This window comes from Mus musculus, chromosome 4 (assembly GCF_000001635.26).
Source record: "Mus musculus strain C57BL/6J chromosome 4, GRCm38.p6 C57BL/6J".
Classification (NCBI taxonomy): domain Eukaryota; kingdom Metazoa; phylum Chordata; class Mammalia; order Rodentia; family Muridae; genus Mus; species Mus musculus.
In genome coordinates, this window is record NC_000070.6 from 142,073,145 (window position 1) to 142,092,198 (window position 19,054).

The 19,054-nt window shown below is 50.1% G+C and overlaps 1 protein-coding gene and 1 long non-coding RNA gene across 4 annotated transcripts in view; one reads left to right on the forward strand and one right to left on the reverse strand.

Moving 5' to 3' along the window:
* The window catches only part of Tmem51 (transmembrane protein 51), a 53,939-nt gene extending 42,155 nt beyond the window's left edge, over positions 1 to 11,784 (reverse strand). The window contains exon 1 of one of the 3 annotated variants that reach the window (XM_006538713.4): positions 11,341 to 11,784. The gene's annotated coding sequence lies outside the window, so the exon portion shown is untranslated. Of the gene's footprint in view, positions 1 to 10,884; positions 11,308 to 11,340 lie in introns of those variants that run through there. The other 2 variants (XM_006538717.4, NM_145402.3) reach the window with 2 other exon arrangements.
* Positions 11,154 to 14,957, forward strand: Tmem51os1 (Tmem51 opposite strand 1). The gene is made up of 5 exons (NR_027137.1): positions 11,154 to 11,830; positions 12,537 to 12,669; positions 13,236 to 13,414; positions 13,732 to 14,150; positions 14,608 to 14,957. It is a non-coding gene; the product is annotated as a Tmem51 opposite strand 1 (long non-coding RNA).
* The last annotated feature ends 4,097 nt before the right edge of the window (positions 14,958 to 19,054 follow it).

Below are 19,054 nucleotides of genomic sequence, written 5' to 3' on the forward strand. Positions count from 1 at the left end.
GAGCATTCAGCTTGAGCTCCTGTGAGTGTTTAGAGAACAAATCTTTCTAGGTGTGCACGGAGAACACTGCCTCAGTTTACCAAATGCTTTCATCTTAGAAACCTAATCTAGCAACCATTTCCTGTATAATTTTGCCTTTGCCACCATGTTAAAAGCCCCTTGCCACCTGCCTTTGCCTCCCAAGTGCTGGGTTTAAAGGCGTGTACCACCACTGCCCGGCCTAAAAGCCCCTTGCCAAGGGGGGGGGGTTGCAATTACTTGGCAGACACCCACTTACCCAGTGTTCAAGGCCATCATGGCATCGTGGCTGAAAAATGTCACATGGGTAACCTACAGGTCCTGATACAGTGCAGAGAGAGCACCTCTTCCACGCAGGAACTAGAAAGGCCCTGACTAGATTTGAGAAAACATCGGATAAACCCAGTCTGAGGGACAGCTACACTAAGTGTGCTGGCCAGCACAGGTCCTGGCTTTCAAGGTCAGGGAATTCGAGGAAAATCTGAAAACTCCAATGGACCAGAAGAGACTTAGGAGCTGCAACAAATACACTGTACTGCTTTAGGTTGTCAGAGCGGAAAGATGGCACTGGGAAGGCCTGAGCCATGCAAACAAATCCCATAGCTTCAGTGGTAATATGTCCGTGACTTATATCTGGTCAGAGCAGCTGCCCTCTGTATCCACGGGAACCGCATCCCAGGATTCAACCAACTACATATACCTGGGGCTATATTAAACATGTACGTGATCTTTTCCTTCTCTTCATTATTCCCTAAGCCATTCAGGTTAAGAATTCTACAGTGTTTACATTGTGGTTGGTATAAATAAGGGTGAGAGTTGATCAGAGGGGCACAAACCTCTAATCCCAACTCTCAGGAGGCGGAGGCAGGAGGATCACAAGTTGCAGACCAGCCTGGGCTATAGAAAAAGACCCCGTTTCTTTTCCATTTGCTGTGATAGACTACGCTAACTAAGGCAATGGAAAGAAGAAGGGTTGAGTCCAACCGTCAGTTCCAGGATGTAGTCCCATCGTGGCTGGGAGGTCACGACAGAAACACGAAGCAGCTGATGGTTTCACATCAGGAAATCAGAAGGCAGTGTAGTGGGCATGCTCTTACTTACCCTCTCTCCATTGCGAGAGGGAGGGAGACAGAGAGACACAGAGGGAGGAAGGGAGAGGGAGGAAGAGGAAAGGGGAGAGGGAGGGGGAGGGGGAGGGGGAGAGATAGTTTGGACAATCTGGGCAGAAAAGCAGAGAAAATAGGAAGTGAAAACTCATCAGACTTCCCTGACCAGGGTGAGCAGGAAGAAGGAAGTAGAACGCAGCTTCTTGGGACCAAGGCCTGGGAGTCAAGTCCAGGGTTGAGCAGTGGTCCATCATTAGTTGGGAGGATGGAGGGCAGAGGGTCTCTGAAGAGGCCAGTTCTGAGAACCAGGACGGCTGCCTGGGCCTGTCTGCAGGCTGCAAGAACGCCCTGAAGATGCTAGCCCAGCTCTGTCTGCGGGGCTTGCTGACTAATTTCAACCGTTTGCTCCCTAGTTCACGGGCCCCTCCCTGCTCCCCAGGAAGACAGGAACTGCCTCTCCTGTGTGCCCTGTGCCCCAAAACCAAGAGCCTCGCCTGATCTGTCAGAAAACTCGAGGAATGCAGAGCCATGTTCCCAAAATGATTCCGTCCCTCAATTTTTTTTTTATTGTGAAAAATTCTACTGCACAAATTTGTTCTTTGTGATATAAGCTCTATTATCCTACCAAGTTTTAGGAAATATTATTGACCTGTGGGAGGTCAGAGGACACCAGTGTGGCTTCCTCCTTTTCATGGGTTCTGGCAACAGAATTCGGGGGATGGGGGTGGGGTAGGACTACTAGGTAAGCTCATTACCCACTAAGCCATCTCAGCAGCCTCCTTACCAAGTTTTAAGCATGCCGTTTGCTGGCATTAAGGAAACTCATGTCATAGGCCAACCATCAGGGACAGGCAGCACACGGATCCATTCAGTTCTTCACACTGTAAAAACCGAACCCCTCCCCAGCACAGGGCAGCTCACTGTCCCCCTCCCTTTGTCCCTGGAAACCAGCAATGCACTCCCCTTCTGCCATGAGGATCTCAATTTAGGTCCTTGAGTATGCATGACAGGCTGAGAACCAACCCCCTCCCCGGCCTGTCTTTTCACAGGCTTTTGTCTCTTAGCACAAAGTCCTCAGGTAGCGGGTCACATTCCGTCTGTTTGTCTGCCAGTGAACACCCCTTCCACGTTCTATCTCTCACAGATAACAGTGAACACAAATGTCTCTTCTGAGCTCAACTCTTTTGGGAGTATATCCCAAAATGGAGCCCTGGATTGCATCTCAGCTCTATTTTAATTTGTGGGAGGGGAGTGCCACCACTAAAATAAGTTGCAGAAGGAAATTCCGTAGGTTTTTTCCAGCCCACCCTCCCAGCTCTATGGGCCCTTGGGAACTTAACTCTACTACTTCCGGAACTTGTTGCTACATCCACCAGGTTGCTTGCCTGTCACCTGAACTTCGTTCCCCTTCCCAGTTCAGCTCAGACCCCACTTCCTTAGGAGTTCTTTCCCTCAGGCTGGGGAATCTAGCACGGGTAGGTATCATGCTTGCCTAGCGAGCGTGAGGTCCTGGGGTTCAATTCCCAGCCTAGCCTCAAACAGGTGTGTGGTGGGAGATCTCAGCACTTGGCTGGTGGATGCGGAGTTCAAGGTCATTATCAACCATATGGTTCTAGGCTAGCCTGTGCCACATGAGATGCTGTCTCTAAAATAAAATAAAGCTCTTTCCTGCACTCTTGAGTTTGAGTTAACCCCTGCTCCCTCCCGGTCCCGGGTCCCCAGATCAGATTCCAACTTAGAGGTACTTTCCCCACTGTCGCCCTCGGGACCATAGGCTGCGTCCCTGGGAGCTGGGGCTGCCTCTCTGTAGATAGCAGACTCAGTCACTAAGGACTGAAACCATGCATTTGTTTGTCAATTTGTTTATGCAAATATTCTTACGTATGCTTAGGCGTGGAACCCAGACAACCACTTGCACTGCTGAACTGCAGAGGCAGTTCCAACCCATGACTCCCAACCGCAAACAGCAGTTCACGGGGCGACCTGAAGACTCTTCGGATTGCTCTTCTAGGGAGAGGTTGAGAGCTTTTTAAAAATAATGTTCCCAGGGCTACCCAGAGAAACCCTGTCTCAAAACAAGACAAAAGAAAACAAAACAAAACAAAACAACAAACAAACAAATCAGGCTCCTTCCACCGAATAGCAACAGTCTAGGTCCACACCCTACTCAAGCCAGACAGTGGGGGCAGGGAAAACACATGGGAAGAGGGTGAGTCGGTTCTCAGCCCCTCTCCAGACCTAAGGTGAAGAAGAAGAAGCTAGCCAAAATGTGAGATTCCACTGAGAGTATATACACCTGTAGCTTAGTCGCTTAGCATATGCAAGGTCCAGCCAGGGTTTAGTCCCAGCAGTTACTCCAAGTGTCCAGCAGAGAACACACCAGACCCTTCTGGAGATTTTCAGAACTGGGTATTACATGAGACCATGATTGCAAAGGCACTGGCCCACCATGGGAAGTTTGAGTTCTGGTTCTACCAACATATGTTGGGAGAAGTCAGGCTGATGATCCTGGTCGCATGAGCGCACGCGCGCGCACACACACACACACACACACACACACACACACACACACACACACACGAGAGAGAGAGAGAGAGAGAGAGAGAGAGAGAGAGAGAGAGAGAGAGAGAGAGAGACAGAGAGAGACAGAGACAGAGACAGAGAGACAAAGAGAGAGAGACAGACAGGCAGACAGGCAGACAGACAGACAGACAGGGACTGGGATATAGTTCACTGGAGGAGAGCTTACCCAGCATGCACAAGCTCTGTGTTTGAACCCCAGCACCACCTACACTGGGTGTGGAGGGTATGTCTGTAAACCCAGCACAGCAGGTGGCTCAGGAGTTCAAGGTCGAGATGGGGAACTTGGCAAGTATGAGGCCAGCCTGGGAGTAGGTGTGAGACCTTGTCTCAAAAAACAAAAAACAAAACAAGAATATTTAAAGGAAGAGGAGGAGGAAGCAGAGATGAAGCAGGAAGTAGGTTATTATGCCTGGGTGCTAGATAAGTGCTGCCTTTGAACCAAGTGTGCTTTTAGAAACAGATTTATTTTTAATTGACTTGTATGCGAGTGCCTGCGTGTATGTGTGTGCCGTGTGTGCAGGTACCCAAGAATGCCAGAAGAGGACATCTGATCCTCCACTCGAAGTGGAGTTACAGGCTGTTATGAACTGCCATGTGGGTTCTGGAGACCAAACCAAACCCAGGTCCTGTGCAAGAGCAGCCAGTGCCCTTAATCACCTTAAACTGTCTCTTCAGCCCTGATGAAACGATAACTTTGTGTCAGCATTACAAGCAGGGCTGCTGACAGATAGCAGCGGGGGTTTCCTAAAGAGTGTTCCTAGTGCATGCACAGTGTGGCCTTCAGCCAAGACAGTCTGTGCTGCAGACGTGGGTTCCAGGCCAGCTCCCTACCTCACACTGACTGCCTAGCCTCCTTTGGAACACCATCACTGTCCCCATTTGGGAACACTCATCAAAGTAAGATTTGGCGCCTACCCACTCCTGCCTCTCTGTTTCTTCTAAGAAGAACTGAGGCGGCTGCGTGAAGAGCGGTTCTGCACTTTGTAATACATTTTACTTTTTAAGGTCTCCGAATTCTTTTAAAGGGACCTTCGGGAGCCAGTGTATATTGGGAACATTTGCAAGCGGTTCCTCCTTCCTGTTGGCCCTGCCTCCCACCCCTGAGCTCTGTCCTTGCAAAGCCTGAGCTGCTTTCTGGGAACTGTCCAAGGAATCCTGAGTTCCCAGGATCGCAGCATAAAAAAAACAAAAACAAAAAAAACCGCAGCAGCCCGGAGCAGGACTGCCCAAAGCTCTCACTGCAGAGACCGACATGTGCTGCTTGGCTCAGACCACAAGTCACTCACAGACGTCCCCTGGGCCCGAGAGATGGCTCAGCGGGCAAAGGTAGGTGGGGTGAAACCAAACCACACGACGTGCCACTTGGTGACACATTTTACTTTAAAGGTCTCTGAATTCTTTAAAAGGGAACTGCCAAACCCAGGGAGTGTACGCTGTCAAGCCAGGCTTTGCATTTCATGAGAGAACCTCCTGAAAAGTTGTCCTCTGATTTCTGCAGCCATACCTTGGAATGAGTGTACCCCTTCCCCTCTCTTACACACACACACACACACACACACACACACAAATAATAATAATAACAATGTGATTTTTAAATTGATTAAAATATGCTGGGAGTGGTGGCCCATGCCTTTAATCCTAGGACTAGAGAGGCAGGAGGATCTCTGTGAGTTTGAGGTCAACCTGGTCTACATAGAGCTCCAGGTAAGCCAGGGCTACATAGTGAAAACATGTTTCAAAATACTACTACTACTACTACTACTACTACTACTACTACTACTATAATAAAATTTAATGAAAAGTACTTTTCCTGGGCCAGTGAATTGACTCAGAAGGTAAAGGTGTTTGCCACCACGCTCACTGACCTAAGTTTGATCCTTGGGCCGCACATGGCGGAAGGAGAGAGCTAACGTTGACCTCTATAAACTAGACATGGCAACTACACACCTACCCCACAACTCCTCCAAGACAGACAAAAAATAAATAAAAAAAATTTTTTTTAAATTGTGCATATAGATTTCCAGTCTTCCCTCTCATTCACTTTTTATAAAGACAGGGCAAGAACATTTAACTGACCGTCAAACCCACTGATCAGATGCTATATAAACCGGTGGCACATGCGTGCCATCTCAGAACTGGAGAGGTGGGGGCGGGAGGGTCAGGAGTTCAAGGCCATCTTTGTCTATATAGCTAATGAAAGCCAGCCTGGGATACGAGGCACCCCAGTCTCAAAAAATAAAATAAACCCGAACAAATAAAAGATGCCCACAGTGGACAAGTGTTAGCCTGGAAGACACCTATCGTCTGGTCAGGACTTCCAATGTACTACAAATGTCCCTTCCCAGAAGTCTGATCCCCACAGGAGGATCTCCCTTGCCCAGGAAGCAAGTTCTCGAACATTTTATTTGGTCTTTGATTCTTTAAAACATCTTTTAAAAATCTTTAAAGTGTGTGTGCCCATGTAAGTGTTATGTGCCCATTAGTGTGTATGTGTGTGTGTGTGTACCAGTGCACATGTGCAGAGGCCAGAAGAGGGTCCATGTGTCATCCTTTAGCACTTTCTACCTTATTCTTTTAGGCAAGGTCTCTCTCTGAACCTTGGTGTTTTTTGTTTTTTGGGTTTTGTTCTTGTTTTTTTTGTTGTTGTTGTTTTTTTGTTTTTTGTTTTTTTGTTTTTCTCATCTAGACTGGAAGCCAGTAAACCCTACAGATCTGGGTTACCAGCAAAGGAGAGATGCCTAGCCTGTTACATGAAAGTAGGAATCTGATGCCATGATTGTATAGCAAGTGCTTTTAGCCACTGAGGCATCTCTTCAGCCTCTACTTTCGCCCCCTGCTCCTGAGAAGAAGGGCTGAAATGAACAAGCCCAAATCAGGCACCCCAGGGATGCCTAGTCTGGCGAAGCCATGGTACCAGGGGTGGTACCACTGGTTGGCTTAAAATGAACACAGCTAAAATTAGACTCTTCCTCTGTGTGACCTTGGGCTCCCAGCAGCCCCATCCAAATGCCAGCTTCCTCTTTCTAAAGACCTCATGAGGATCAGATGTCTCCTCGACACACACGGAAACGTGGACCACGAAGCCCCATGCACCTTGAATTGTGTTAGAGTCAAGGAAGTGTCCTGACTGAACTGACCCTAAAAGGCAGACTCCTGAATTGCTGATCGCCACCATTTAGAAGGTCATGAGTCTAGCATGTCGGAGCGTGTAGGGGAAAACTTGTCCCTTCAGGATGCAAAACCAGACGTAGCACTGCAGAGTAAGTTCAGCCAGCTTTACAGCCAGTGTTGCTGGGTCTATGACACAGTCCCTTCCTGTCCTTACAAGGCATGTGTGTGTTTGACATCTGGAGCAGCAGCGGTTTCCTTAGTCTGCAGATGCAGAGACACCTGTATGGCTCAGTGGATGAGGGGAGTGTCAGACATGTCACCAGCAGCCCCCTTCCAGATGACAATGAGCAGACAGGATCTGACAATGGTAAACCCGAGCAAGGGGCCCCAGCTCCAGCCCCACATAAGCTGGGTGTGGTGTTGGATATCGATAGCCCTTATACTCAGGAGGTGAGGCAGGAGGACCAGAAGCCACCCTCAGCTACATACAGAGTTCAAAGTCAGCTTGGGCTCCGTGAGATTGTCACACAGCAGACAAACAAACAGGAGGGTTCTGAGAAACATCCAAGACAGCCTGGTGAGATGGCTCCGCAGGTAAAGATGTTTGCTGCCAAGGCTGACGACCTGAGTTCCCATCCCCCCCAGAAATCAAGGAAGAAGAGACAACTGACTGCCAAAGGTTTTCCTCTGGCCTCTATACACATGCCTTGGCGTGCACGCACCTACACATACACACCAGTAGTAAATAAAATATAACAATAAATCATCTAAGACAGAACTGGGAAAACCAAGGCCTGGACCTGGCTTTAATCTCAGGCATGCTCTTCCCTCTCCTCAGGCCTCAGTTTCCCTATTGGTAAGATTAGGAGATTGGACTTCTGAAGCTAAGGTCCCCCTGCTGCTGGTTCCAACATCCTAGGTCCTAAAGTGACCGGCATGCAAATGTGAGGGCAGCTGAGCCTGTAAATCTAGGCCAGGGGAGAAAGGAGCCAGAGGGAAGGAACAGCTGAACGGCGGCAGGCAGGCAGAGTGCCAGGGCCAAGCTGCCATTCTGAGATGGGGCTGGGGCTTGAGAGAATCAACCCAAGGTGTGGTGGCTGCAACAGCTTAGCACAGACCCACCTGTGAGATTTCTGGCCCCTGTCTTGGACCATCTGGAAATGGTCGGGGCAGCCTGGCCTGTGGCAGGGAAGGAAAACCAAACAAGAGCTCCCAGGAGAGGAGGCCTGGCGCCAAGGGCTGGAGGAGGGGATGCGCGCGCGCGGGGGCGGGGGGGTGGGGGGGAGAATACACTGTCAGGCCATGCTAGGCTGCGCCACCTGTCCAGGCTGGGAGGAAGCAGGAGTAGATGGAACGTCCAGAAAGACCCAGAAACTATGGAATCATCCAAGCTGTCCCCCATGTGACCACCAGGCCCCACCCCCAGGATCGCATGAAGGACCCCAGAAGGGAGATGCGCACCTATCTGCTGCAGGTCTCTGGTCTTTCTGAGTTACATGAGCGGGTCCCATGGATGTGGTGTACGGACAGCTAGACGCTCCCCTCCACCTGCCACACTCCAGGATCCTCCTGTTGCCTCCAGGCAATGAGAGACTTCACACACACACACACACACACACACACACACACACACACACACACACACACACACACACACACGGAGGGTGTTTCCGAGGCTGCTAAGTGCAGGATGTATCCCTGAGTGCCAGGGCATTGACCATAAAAGTGAAAGGAAGCAGCCAGCCAGATGCAGATTCCTCACGCCCCGTGGAGAGACGGAAGCTCCTGGAACTTTCCCAGGGCCGCTGACTCCCTAGAATCCGCCCTGGGATCTCTTTTTGATCTGCAACTGCAACAAGAGACGGGAGAGGTTCCCTGCCAGCCTCACTCAGAACAGGGAAGGGCAAAAATGCAGAAGTATGCTGGTGTACATCAGGGGCCCCACCCCAAAAAACCCGAAAGGCCACACTGCTCCTGGAGGACATCAGCAGGAGTGGCCTCTTCTGTTCTCACTGTGGCCAGAGAAGGCCCGGAACCTGTGACGTCAGGAACCCAAGCAACCGCTGGAGGGTCCGGGGCTCTGACAATATCCTGGGAACTCATGGGCTCTCTGGTAGGAAAGAGAGCAGCCATTTGGGCCTCCTACAGAGTCCAGGGATCATGCCCTCGATCATCAGTCACATGTGAAGGTCACAAGTTGATCCTTGCCTCCTGTATGGTCTCCTACACAGTGCCCCTCAGTGTCTCTACTGTCCAGAGCCAGATTTCCTGCTCCTGGCTGTCTTTTTGAATAAAAGTTTAAGACTGTCTCATTGCTGTTGTTGTGACTTGTACAGTGCCAGGGATGGAACCCAGGGCCTTGCATCACAAGCAAGTACTCTACTCCTGAGACCACTGCCCCAACCCTCACACCAGAATTATCTGAATGGTAAGGTCAGACGACTCCCTGCCCTAAAACCTAGAATAGGATGTGTGTCTACAATGTCCACTGTCGGCAGCTCCTGGTTTACACAAAATGCTTGGTCTACCTCTGCTCACCTCTGTGGGATGGTCCCATTCCACCCCCGTCCCCGCAGCTCCCTCACCCTACTGCCTATCCAGTCCATCTCATCGTAAACCCCCAGACCTTTAACTTTCCCCTCAACCTGCTCACAAACCCATGCACACTACTCAAATGGTACCCCAGCCAGCACATCCGCACACCTATAGACCTCCATATTATTGTTCCTGTCATCTCGTCTGCTCTGACATCTTTCTCTCCTGTCCTCCAGGGATACCAACGTCCTGATGACTACACCAGTACCCACTTTCGTCTCTCTCTAAGCCCCCCTAATACAGTAATTACAGAGTGTGTGCCACCAAAGCCTTATTGCAGTCCAGGAGGTCGGCACTCCAGACTTGGAGGAGGAGACAGGCTCAGAGGGGGTGAGGTGACTTGGCTCACCATCATCACACAGCCCTTGTCATATCTACCGCTGACTTCCTTGATTTCCCAATTAGACAGGGCTGGCTTTGGGTGATGCCCAATGACCAACAGAATGGCCACCAGTCTCTTTTTCTCTGCTCACCCTTTTCTTTCTGTCTGGGTTGGGGGAACCTTTGATCTGGTTCTGAGGGAGATATTTGGAAAGGAGTAACTCCCCCCAAGGACCTTTGAATGACAGGTCTCAGTGGGAAAGCTCTTGACCCTTCTCTTAAGAAGCCAACCTTCAAGTTTGCTTTCAAAACAAAAGCTAGAGGAACTAGAGGAAGCCCTGAAGTGGACAGGTGGGGATCCCTACCCCCCCCCCCCAAGCCTGCTTAACTCGCCTAGGTCCTGCCCCTTCACTCCACTCCTGACTTCATCTCTAAGTTTCCATATTGGCCAAGGACCTGGCTCAGGGTCACATATATCATCAGAGGAGAAACCCACCACCTTGCAGGGTCCCCCACTGACAGGTCTCCTGCTCCTACCTTGTGCGTGAGAAAAAAATTCTCAAAGTGGCCAAATCAAACTTGGCGTTCCCTCCTCAAATGCACCCACAACATTCATATCAATTACAAGCAAACTTACTATGTCGTCGGTATTTTGTTCTCCCCTGCACCCTGTAACTTAATTTACAGTCATTGGTCTGCGAATACTTAGCCTCAGCCTAGGGCTCCTCGGGCTCCTATAGTCACTCCTATTTTACAGGCGAAGAAACTAAGGACCCTGGAGGACCGCTGGCTCTCCACCCCTCGATTGCTTCTTAATCCGGTAACAGTCAGAAGGAAGTAAGAATACACAATGTCCACCCCTACATTACTAGGACAGAGGCTCCCACGGCCGGCTCAGTGCCCTATCCAAGTTCTTTCCTCTCAAAAGTGCCCAGGTGCTCTGTCCAGGCACAAGCGGATGGAACCTGTCCCCGCCAACAGGGGGCCCTCGAGGCCAAAGCCAGAGCGACGCGGGGAGGCGGGAGAACTCCACATCAGCCGGGTGCGGCTACAGAGGGTGCGGGGGGGGGGGGGGGGCGGAGTGGAGTCCCCTGAGGAACATGTCCGACATGATGCTCCCGGACGCACGGATACCCAACCCGGGCCCTACCGTGCTCTTTTCGGCGCGAGGACGCAGACTCACCCCGAAGGCAAAGGGCCACGCTTGGTCTCTGTCCGCAGGCCCGGGGCTGGGGGTTTCGCGACACCCCCACCCCAGGCAATCGCGGGCCGCGGAGCCGGAGCCGGGGAGCACAGCGTGGAGAGGGCGCGCAGCCCGGGGACCTCTGTGGCGATCAGCCAGCGCGGCCCAAAGCAGCGAGAGCAGGAGGGAGGGACCGAGGGCGCCCGCAGGAGGCACCGCCCACCTGCCCACCCTGCGCCCTACGCCACCAGGCGGGGACCCGGACCCTGGGGCGGAGCAGGCTGGAGGGCCTGGCCCTGCAACGCAGTGCAGGGTCCCGGACCTCCTACTCTGAGGCTGGGGAATGGCTGTCTACTGGGGCACTTGAGGGATAATGGGAGCTGGGAGTCCCTGTTCGGCGACCTCACCTGGCTGTAAACTCACCTTCTTGTGCGCGCAGGCCGCCGCTCCTGCGGCTCCAGGCAGCCAAGCCCAATGATGGGCGGAGGAGGGAAGGAGGAAGGAAGGGAAGTTTTCCCAGCCTCTCAGCTCACGCTTTCGGTCAGCTTCCCACTCTCTGGTGTCCCGGACGCCCTCCGGATCGCCACTTCGAGCCCTAGTCTAGCTCGGGAGTGTTCCCGTAAGGGGCGCGTTCCCAGCTTGGCAGAAAACTTTCCAGCGAATCACAGGCTGGCTTCTCCCTCCGCCTGGAGCCGGGGAGGGTGATCTGAACTGAGTGGCGCCTCACCTGGCTGGAAGTTTGCCTGGGAACCCCACGACTCCAGGCACAGATCTATGTGCCCTGCCAGCTCTGAATCTCGACCTGGGTGGCTTCGTGGGTGCGCAGCCAGCTCTTTGAAGTTCAAGGCTTGAGAAGTCCCTGGGCAGCCGGGTGTCAGAGGATTCGGCTGGGGTTAAAAGGCGCCTCCTACTGGTGTGTGTGTGTGTGTGTGTGTGTGTGTGTGTGTGTGAGAGAGAGAGAGAGAGAGAGAGAGAGAGAGAGAGAGAGAGAGAGAGATTGAAAGTCCGCTTTCTGGATAAACCGCACAGCTTGGCTGCAGCCAAGTTCACTTGGAATTCCTGGGTACATACTTCCCGAGCTGTATACTTCCGGAGTCCAATCACACTCTATACACTGCTACTTCTTATTTGCACTGATAGAAAGGGATTAATTGGGAAATGGCTTGTGATTTGGGAAGTGAAAAGGGCATTTTTGGAAACAGGTTCGGAGCGCAAGAGTAACTGCTAACATTTCACGTCCTTACTCTGAACCCGGCCTGGGTGACCCCACCCCCGCCCCGCCCCGCCTCGCCTCCTGAACATTCTCCCTCAACCTCTCCACCCGGCACAGCCCGGGCCTATAGTTTGCATTTCACCCTGACAGACTCGAGGCAGGTCATTCAGAGAGTCCCAGAGGTGGAAGCAAGGAATACTGGTACTTTTCCATGCCGGGATTCAGCTCTAGACCTGCCCCTACACCGCATCTAATCTAGCTGGGCAGGTCTGTCTCTTCCAAGCGGGGAGAGACCAAGGACTTAACAGCCAAAGCTGAGCTGAGAGGAAAACTAAAAGAGTCGCATCGCACACTGTCCAACCTTCTGCCTTAATGTGTTTCTTTTTTCTTACCTCTTCCCACCCAGGAGCTGCCTGCCTCCTTATCCCACCACGCTGCTACCTCACCAGGACCGGAGGCATGTGTCCTTAGGGGAAACGATCCAAAGATGCGAATCTCAAACAGTGACTTCTATTACCTATTGTGCTGTCTAGTTTTATGTGAGCTTGACACAAGTTATAGTTATATTTGTTGAGGGATTCTCAACTGAGAAAATGCCTCCATAAGATCAGGCTGTGGGCAAGTCTGTGGGGCATTTTCTTAATTAGTGATTAGTAGGGTGTGTGTGTGTGTGTGTGTGTGTGTGTGTGTGTGTGTGTGTGTGTGTGTGCAGTCCATTGTGGGGACCTCTGGGTCCTGAGTGCTGTAGAAACCAGTCAGAACAATCATGAGGAACAAGCCAGTAAGCAGCATCCCTCCATGGCCTCCGCATCAGCTCCTGCCTCCAGGTTCCTGCCCTGCTTGAGTTCCTGCCTGATTTCCTTCAATGATGAACAGTAATGTAGAAGCCTAAGCCAAATACACACACACACACACACACACACACACACACACACACACACACAGTCATGGTGTTTCATTGCAGCAGTAGGAACCCTAGCCAGAGCATCTATTATCACAGGACATCGGGGTTGGGGTTGGATAATGGATGCTGTCTATTGAATCCTGTGCTGCAAACATCCAACCTTCACAGAGCACTAAGAGGAAGATCTTTCTGACTTTTCAGGGGAGGCCTCAAAAATGAGAAGATTCTATTCTTGGATCTGCCAGCACTGGGGCTGTCTCTGCAGCCCTGGCTCAGAATACCCACACCTAGAATTTCCAAGAGCTGGCAGGATAATGGGCGCCCAAAGCTGTTCACATCTCAAGTCTCCGGAACCCAGGACCTTAGGTGGTAGACTGCAGGTATGATCAAGCTGTGAATCTGGAGATCAGGGTCACCCAAAGAGGTCACAGGGGCTTTTGTCAGAGGAAGGTAGGAGGGTCGGTCGTATCTGAGATGTTGCAGGGGAAGAAGGGGTCAGAGAAAGCTTCTGAAAGGGATCCTGTGACAGCCAAGGGATGTTAGCGGCCTAGAAAAGCTGGAAATGATAGGAATAGATTATGTGGTAGAAAGCCCAGAAGGGACTTCCCACCTGCTAAGGGTCCTCACACTTGTTACTGATTTTAGCCTGGGAGAAGCTGCTACCTGACCTCCAAAACTGTAACCTTGTTTCTCTAAGCCCTGCAGCAGTTCCTGGCAATTTGTTACAGTAGCCACGGGGAATGGATACATCTAGCCTCTCAGCTGTATAGGCCAATGCTGATTTCACCAGCCCTTCTGCTGACAGTCCACTGGAAAGCTCTTCTCTCAAGAGACACCAGGATATAGCTTGATTCACGGATTTAGAAAGAGGATAAGATTTCATCAGATCTGTCTTTATTGTTTTTTTTTTTTTTTTGGCTTCTCTGCCATTTTGAACTGTGTGACCTTGGGAAAATGTCTTATTCTCTCTGGGCCTCAGTTTCTTTCTTTAAATGTAAAAACAGTGATGCTGGCTAGGTACACAGGAGGCAGATGCCTATGGCCCCAGATACTTCAGATGCTGAGGCAGGAGGATGGCACATTTGAGGTCACCTTGGCAACCTTCTTTTGTTATCAGTGAGTGTCGAAACGTGGGCCTCATGTATGGGAACTGAGTACTTTTCCATTACACTGCATCTCCAGACCTAGCTTGAGTAACTTAATGAAACTCTCTCCAAAAACAACAAACTAATTAAGTTAAATAAGTCTTAAAATAGGGTCTGAAGATGTAGCTCAGTGGTAGAGTGTTTGCCCTACCTGCGTTTCTTCCCAGCAGGGCATAAGCCTCAGTGGGGTGGCACACTCTTGAAATCCTAGCACTAAGGAGGTGGAGGCAGGAGGATCAGAACTGCAAGTCATCCTTGTGTATACAGCTAAATTTGAGGCCAGCCTGGGCTACGTGTAATACCCTGTCTCGTATTGACGATTACAATAATGAAATGCGTAGCCTACGTGTGGCCCCGGGTCCCATCCTCAGCACATCGAGAAGAAGACAGAATAAAAATAGTGATGCTAAGAATACTCTCCTTTGCAGGATCAATATGAGTATCAGAGGCAGCAGCAGGATGCGATGCTCTGTGTGAGCCCCCATGACATCTGAACTGCAGTTGCTGAGACCTGAACTGCCCACTCGGGAACACAGGACTCTTTAGAGCGGGCTTGTCTGATGGACCATTCTTGAACTCTGGACACGTGATGCTTGAAAATGAGTGTCTAGCGGGGCTTGGTGATGCACGCAGGTAACCCCAGTGCCTTTGGGAACTGAGGCAGGGGGATCAGAAGATCAGGGTCACCCTTTTTGAGGATAACTTTGTGTGGTACACACACCAAAAATCAAAAACTAAAAAAAAAAAAAAAAAAACCCAACCCCCAAAACCTCACTAAGAAAAAGAAAAAGAAAAAAGAACCATCTATTGCCACTGGTCAGTGATTAGACCCTTTTCTGATTATGTGTCAGTGGAAAGAAAATGATCTACTCAATTTAAAAAAAAAATGTGCTCATGGGCCAGCAAGATGGCACAATGGGTAAAATGCATTCTGCAAAACCTCGATGACATGAGTTCAATTTCCAGACCCAAATGAAGGTGAACAGGCCCACCATGCTTCTCTCTGACCAGCACATGAGCACTGTAGCATAGGTTTGCCCCCAACACAGACACACACACACACAAAATAACAACTGATCTACTTGCTTTGGGCCAGCGGGGGTGGCTCAGTGGGTAATACGTGTATTGACTTGAATTCGACCCTAGGGACTCACTTGACAAGAGAGACAGTTCCCCACCCCCCAAATTGCCCTCTGACCTCCACACTTGCGAGTGAGAACATGCACACATAAGTAAGTAAATCTAATTTAAAAGTTTTGAATATGTTTATAAATATTTAGAAGCTGGTCAGGCACCAGCTGTCAGTCCTGTGCCTTCCATTGCTGGCTGTGGCTTCTGCCATCTGTCACTATTTTCCCTCCTAGGTCCCTGTTTTACCCATTTGTTTTTTTAATCAGAAGCTGGCCTCAGCCTCCTGAATGTAGATTCCCACTTATCCTTACTGGACCTGACTGCTGCATCTTAGAAGAGCTGAACTCAAACATCTTTGCCCCTGGCTCTCCCACAGTCAGCACTAAGTCACACATGTGTGCAACCTGGCCTCCGGCTGGATTATCCCTATTGGTCATCAGGAAGTGACATGTCTTGTATTCCGGGCTTCAGGAGTGAATACTTCAGGAGTGATACTGGCCCATCCTCTCTAAGGGCTGAATCAGCTCCTTGTAGCAGGCCAACTGGGCTCACGTGATGCTATGCAAAATCAGAGTGTTTAAAGGAAACAGGTTTTGTCTCATTTCCTGAAAAATAATTAATTTCAGAACTATGCTCTCCGCCTACTTTCCCGGAGTCAATGGGCCAGTGGGGACAAGCCAGAAGCTGGGAACAGAACTTGGAGGGACGTCCCAGCACTTGGTACAGCTTCTCTTTTTCTGTCCTGTGTTGTTATTGTTTGGCTTTGGTTTGTTTATTTTGTTGTTGTTTAAAGAACTCCGAGCTCAGCAGATTCTTGAGGTAGAATTCTTCTTCTTCTTCTTCTTCTTCTTCTTCTTCTTCTTCTTCTTCTTCTTCTTCTTCTTCTTCTTCTTCTTCTTCTTCTTCTTCTTCTTCTCCTCCTCCTCCTCCTCCTCTTCCTCCTCCTCCTCCTTCTAGAAGATTTTATTTATTTATTTGTTGCATATGATGTGTACACTGTAGCTGTCTAAAGACACACCAGAAGAGATCCCATTACAGATGGTTGAGAGCCACCATGTGTTTGCTGGGAATTGAACTCAGGACCTCTGGAAGAGCAGTCAGTGCTCTTAACTGCTGAGCCATCTCTCCAGCCCCTGTTGTTGTTGTTGTTGTTGTTGTTGTTGTTGTTGTTGTTGTTGTTGTTCTGAGACAAGGCCTTATATATAACCCTGGCTATCCTGGAGCTCATTATGTAGCCCAGGATAGCCTGGAACTCACTACCTAGACTAGGCTGGCTTGGGGCTCACTACGTAGCCCAGGCTAACCTGGGAATGTTTGGAGAGCCTCCTGCCTCTGCTTCTGAGTACTGGGATTCCAAGTGTGCACCTCCATCCTGGCAGGCAGTGGTTCTGGAGACCCCTGATTGTACAGAGCCAGTGACTCCATCTTTCACCACCAGATATGTGTGCAGGGATGCCCTGATATGCCTCATCTGTCCCTTTAAATCCATGCCCCACATTGCCAAGTTGAGGATGTCTGGTACAGATCTTAACCCCTCCCACGGCTCTCAGCATCAAGTACAGCCTCTCCACCTGCTGTGATGCTCATCCTTTCAGCTTGTTACCTTGGACCACAAACCAGGCCATCCTCTCTTCCAGTGACTCTTTCTGCGCTCGTGGTACAGTCCTTGGCCGTTCCTGCCAAGTTCCTTGCCATGCTTTATTGGCAGGACTCCTTTGGGTGGCTGTGGGTCTTGGGGTCACCCAGAGGCACTGAGGTCACACAGAAGCCTCACCTGCGCATGGAGGCTCTCCAGCAGGGGGGTGGTTACAGCAGTAGCTGCTAGTGTCAGGCTGCTGCTACCACACCTAGGCTTGGTTTCTAGCAGCAGGTGGAGTGAGACTGAGTGGCCTCACGCTGGCTGTAGGCCTGCCAGCCCCCAAGGGCATTGCAGGATGCTTACTTTTTCCTGACTTTTCTCTGGCTTAAGGCTTAAGTTAGTCTAAGGACATTCTGATTTGTGTCAACTTGATGCTAGCTAGAGTCATCTGAAAAGAGAGAACCTCAATTTAGAAATTGCCCCCTTCAAACTGGCTTGTGGGTGTGTCTATGTTTCTCTTTCTTTCTTTCTTTCTTTCTTTCTTTCTTTCTTTCTTTCTTTCTTCCTCTCTTTCTCTCTTTCTCTCTCTCTCTTTCTCTCTTTCTTTCTTTCTCTCTCTTTCTTTCTCTCTCTCTCTTTCTTTCTTCCTTCCTTCCTTTCTCTCTCTCTCTCTCTTTCTTTCTTTCTTTCTTTCTTTCTTTCTTTCTTTCTTTCTTCATTCCTTCCTTTTTTCTTTCATAAGAAGCTTTCCTCTTTTTAAAAAAGATTTATTTTTATTTTATGTGCATTAATGTTTTGCCTGCTTATATGCCTGTGTGAGGATGTCAGATCTTGAAGTGACAGACAGTTGTGAGCTACCATGTGATATTGGGATTCGAACCCCGGGTCCTCAAGGAAGATCAGTTAGTGCTCTGAACCACTCAGACATCTCTCCAGCCCTGGGGCATCTTACTGATTCATGATTAATGTGCGAGCACCTAGACCACTATGGGTGATTCCAGCCCTGGGCAGGTGGTTCTGGGTGCTGTAAGAAAGCAGGGTGAGCAAGGCAGGGAGAGTAAGTCAGTAGGTCGAGCTCCTCCATGGCCTCTGCTTCAGTTCTAGCCTCCAGGTTCCTGCCTTGAGCTTCTGGTCTGGCTTCCCTTGATGATGGACTATAAGCTGTAAAATGAAACTAATCCTTCCCTCTCCTAAGTGGTGTTGGTCAGTGTTTTATTACAGCAAGAGAGAAGTGAACTAGAACTGAAGGCTTCCCATTTCTCTCACCAAAAGGACTTGAAAAGCATCCTGTTGCAGCCTGGGCCAGCAGTGGGAGGAACCCACAGTGTGAAGGTTCACTGGAGGTCAGGGTGCTATGCGGGCTCTGCTGCCAGTTTGTAAGTGCCTTAGAATCACTAGGGCAGCATGAGGGTCCCCTGTGACTTAGACACAGAAGACATAAACCCAACACTTAGGCAGAGATATGGAAATTAACATCCTCTCTAGGGCTGAAAGGTGGCTTGCTGCCAAATCACGGAGATCTGAGTTCAACCCCCTAGCACCCATGTTTAAAAACAAACAAACAAACAAACAAACAAACGAAGCATGTGGTGGTGTTTGCTTATAAAAAACCAGGTTGTGGAGGAGGAGACAGAAGGGTCCCTGGAGGTTGCTGGTCCGTCAGACTAGCCTAGTCTATGAGCCTCAGGTCTTAGTGAGAGACTTTGCCTCAAAATGTACAGTGGATGGCCCCTGAGGAACTAACACCAGAGCTTGACCTCTGGCTTCCACATGCACACACACACACACACACACACACACACACACACACACACACACACACACTGTTTGCCTTAGCAGCCAACACTCCACAAAGCATGGAGTCTATTTGTGTCCCTCCATACACTGAGTGCAGACCCATTTATCCTCCTCGGCTACTTGAGGAAGGACGCCATAAACAGGCCTCACCTTACAGATGAGAGACTGACACGGCAGGATCAAGTTCACACGGCTGCTCAGTGCTGTGATCTGAGTGTGATCCCCGCAGCCCACCAACAGTGTGTTGTCGGCCCAGGGCTCCCATGTATGTGCAGCGCAAGTGCTTTTCACTGTACTGCGTCCTGCAAATGGTTCTTTCTCTTTCATTTTAATTTTTAAATTCTTGGTATTAGATAAGGTATCTGCTT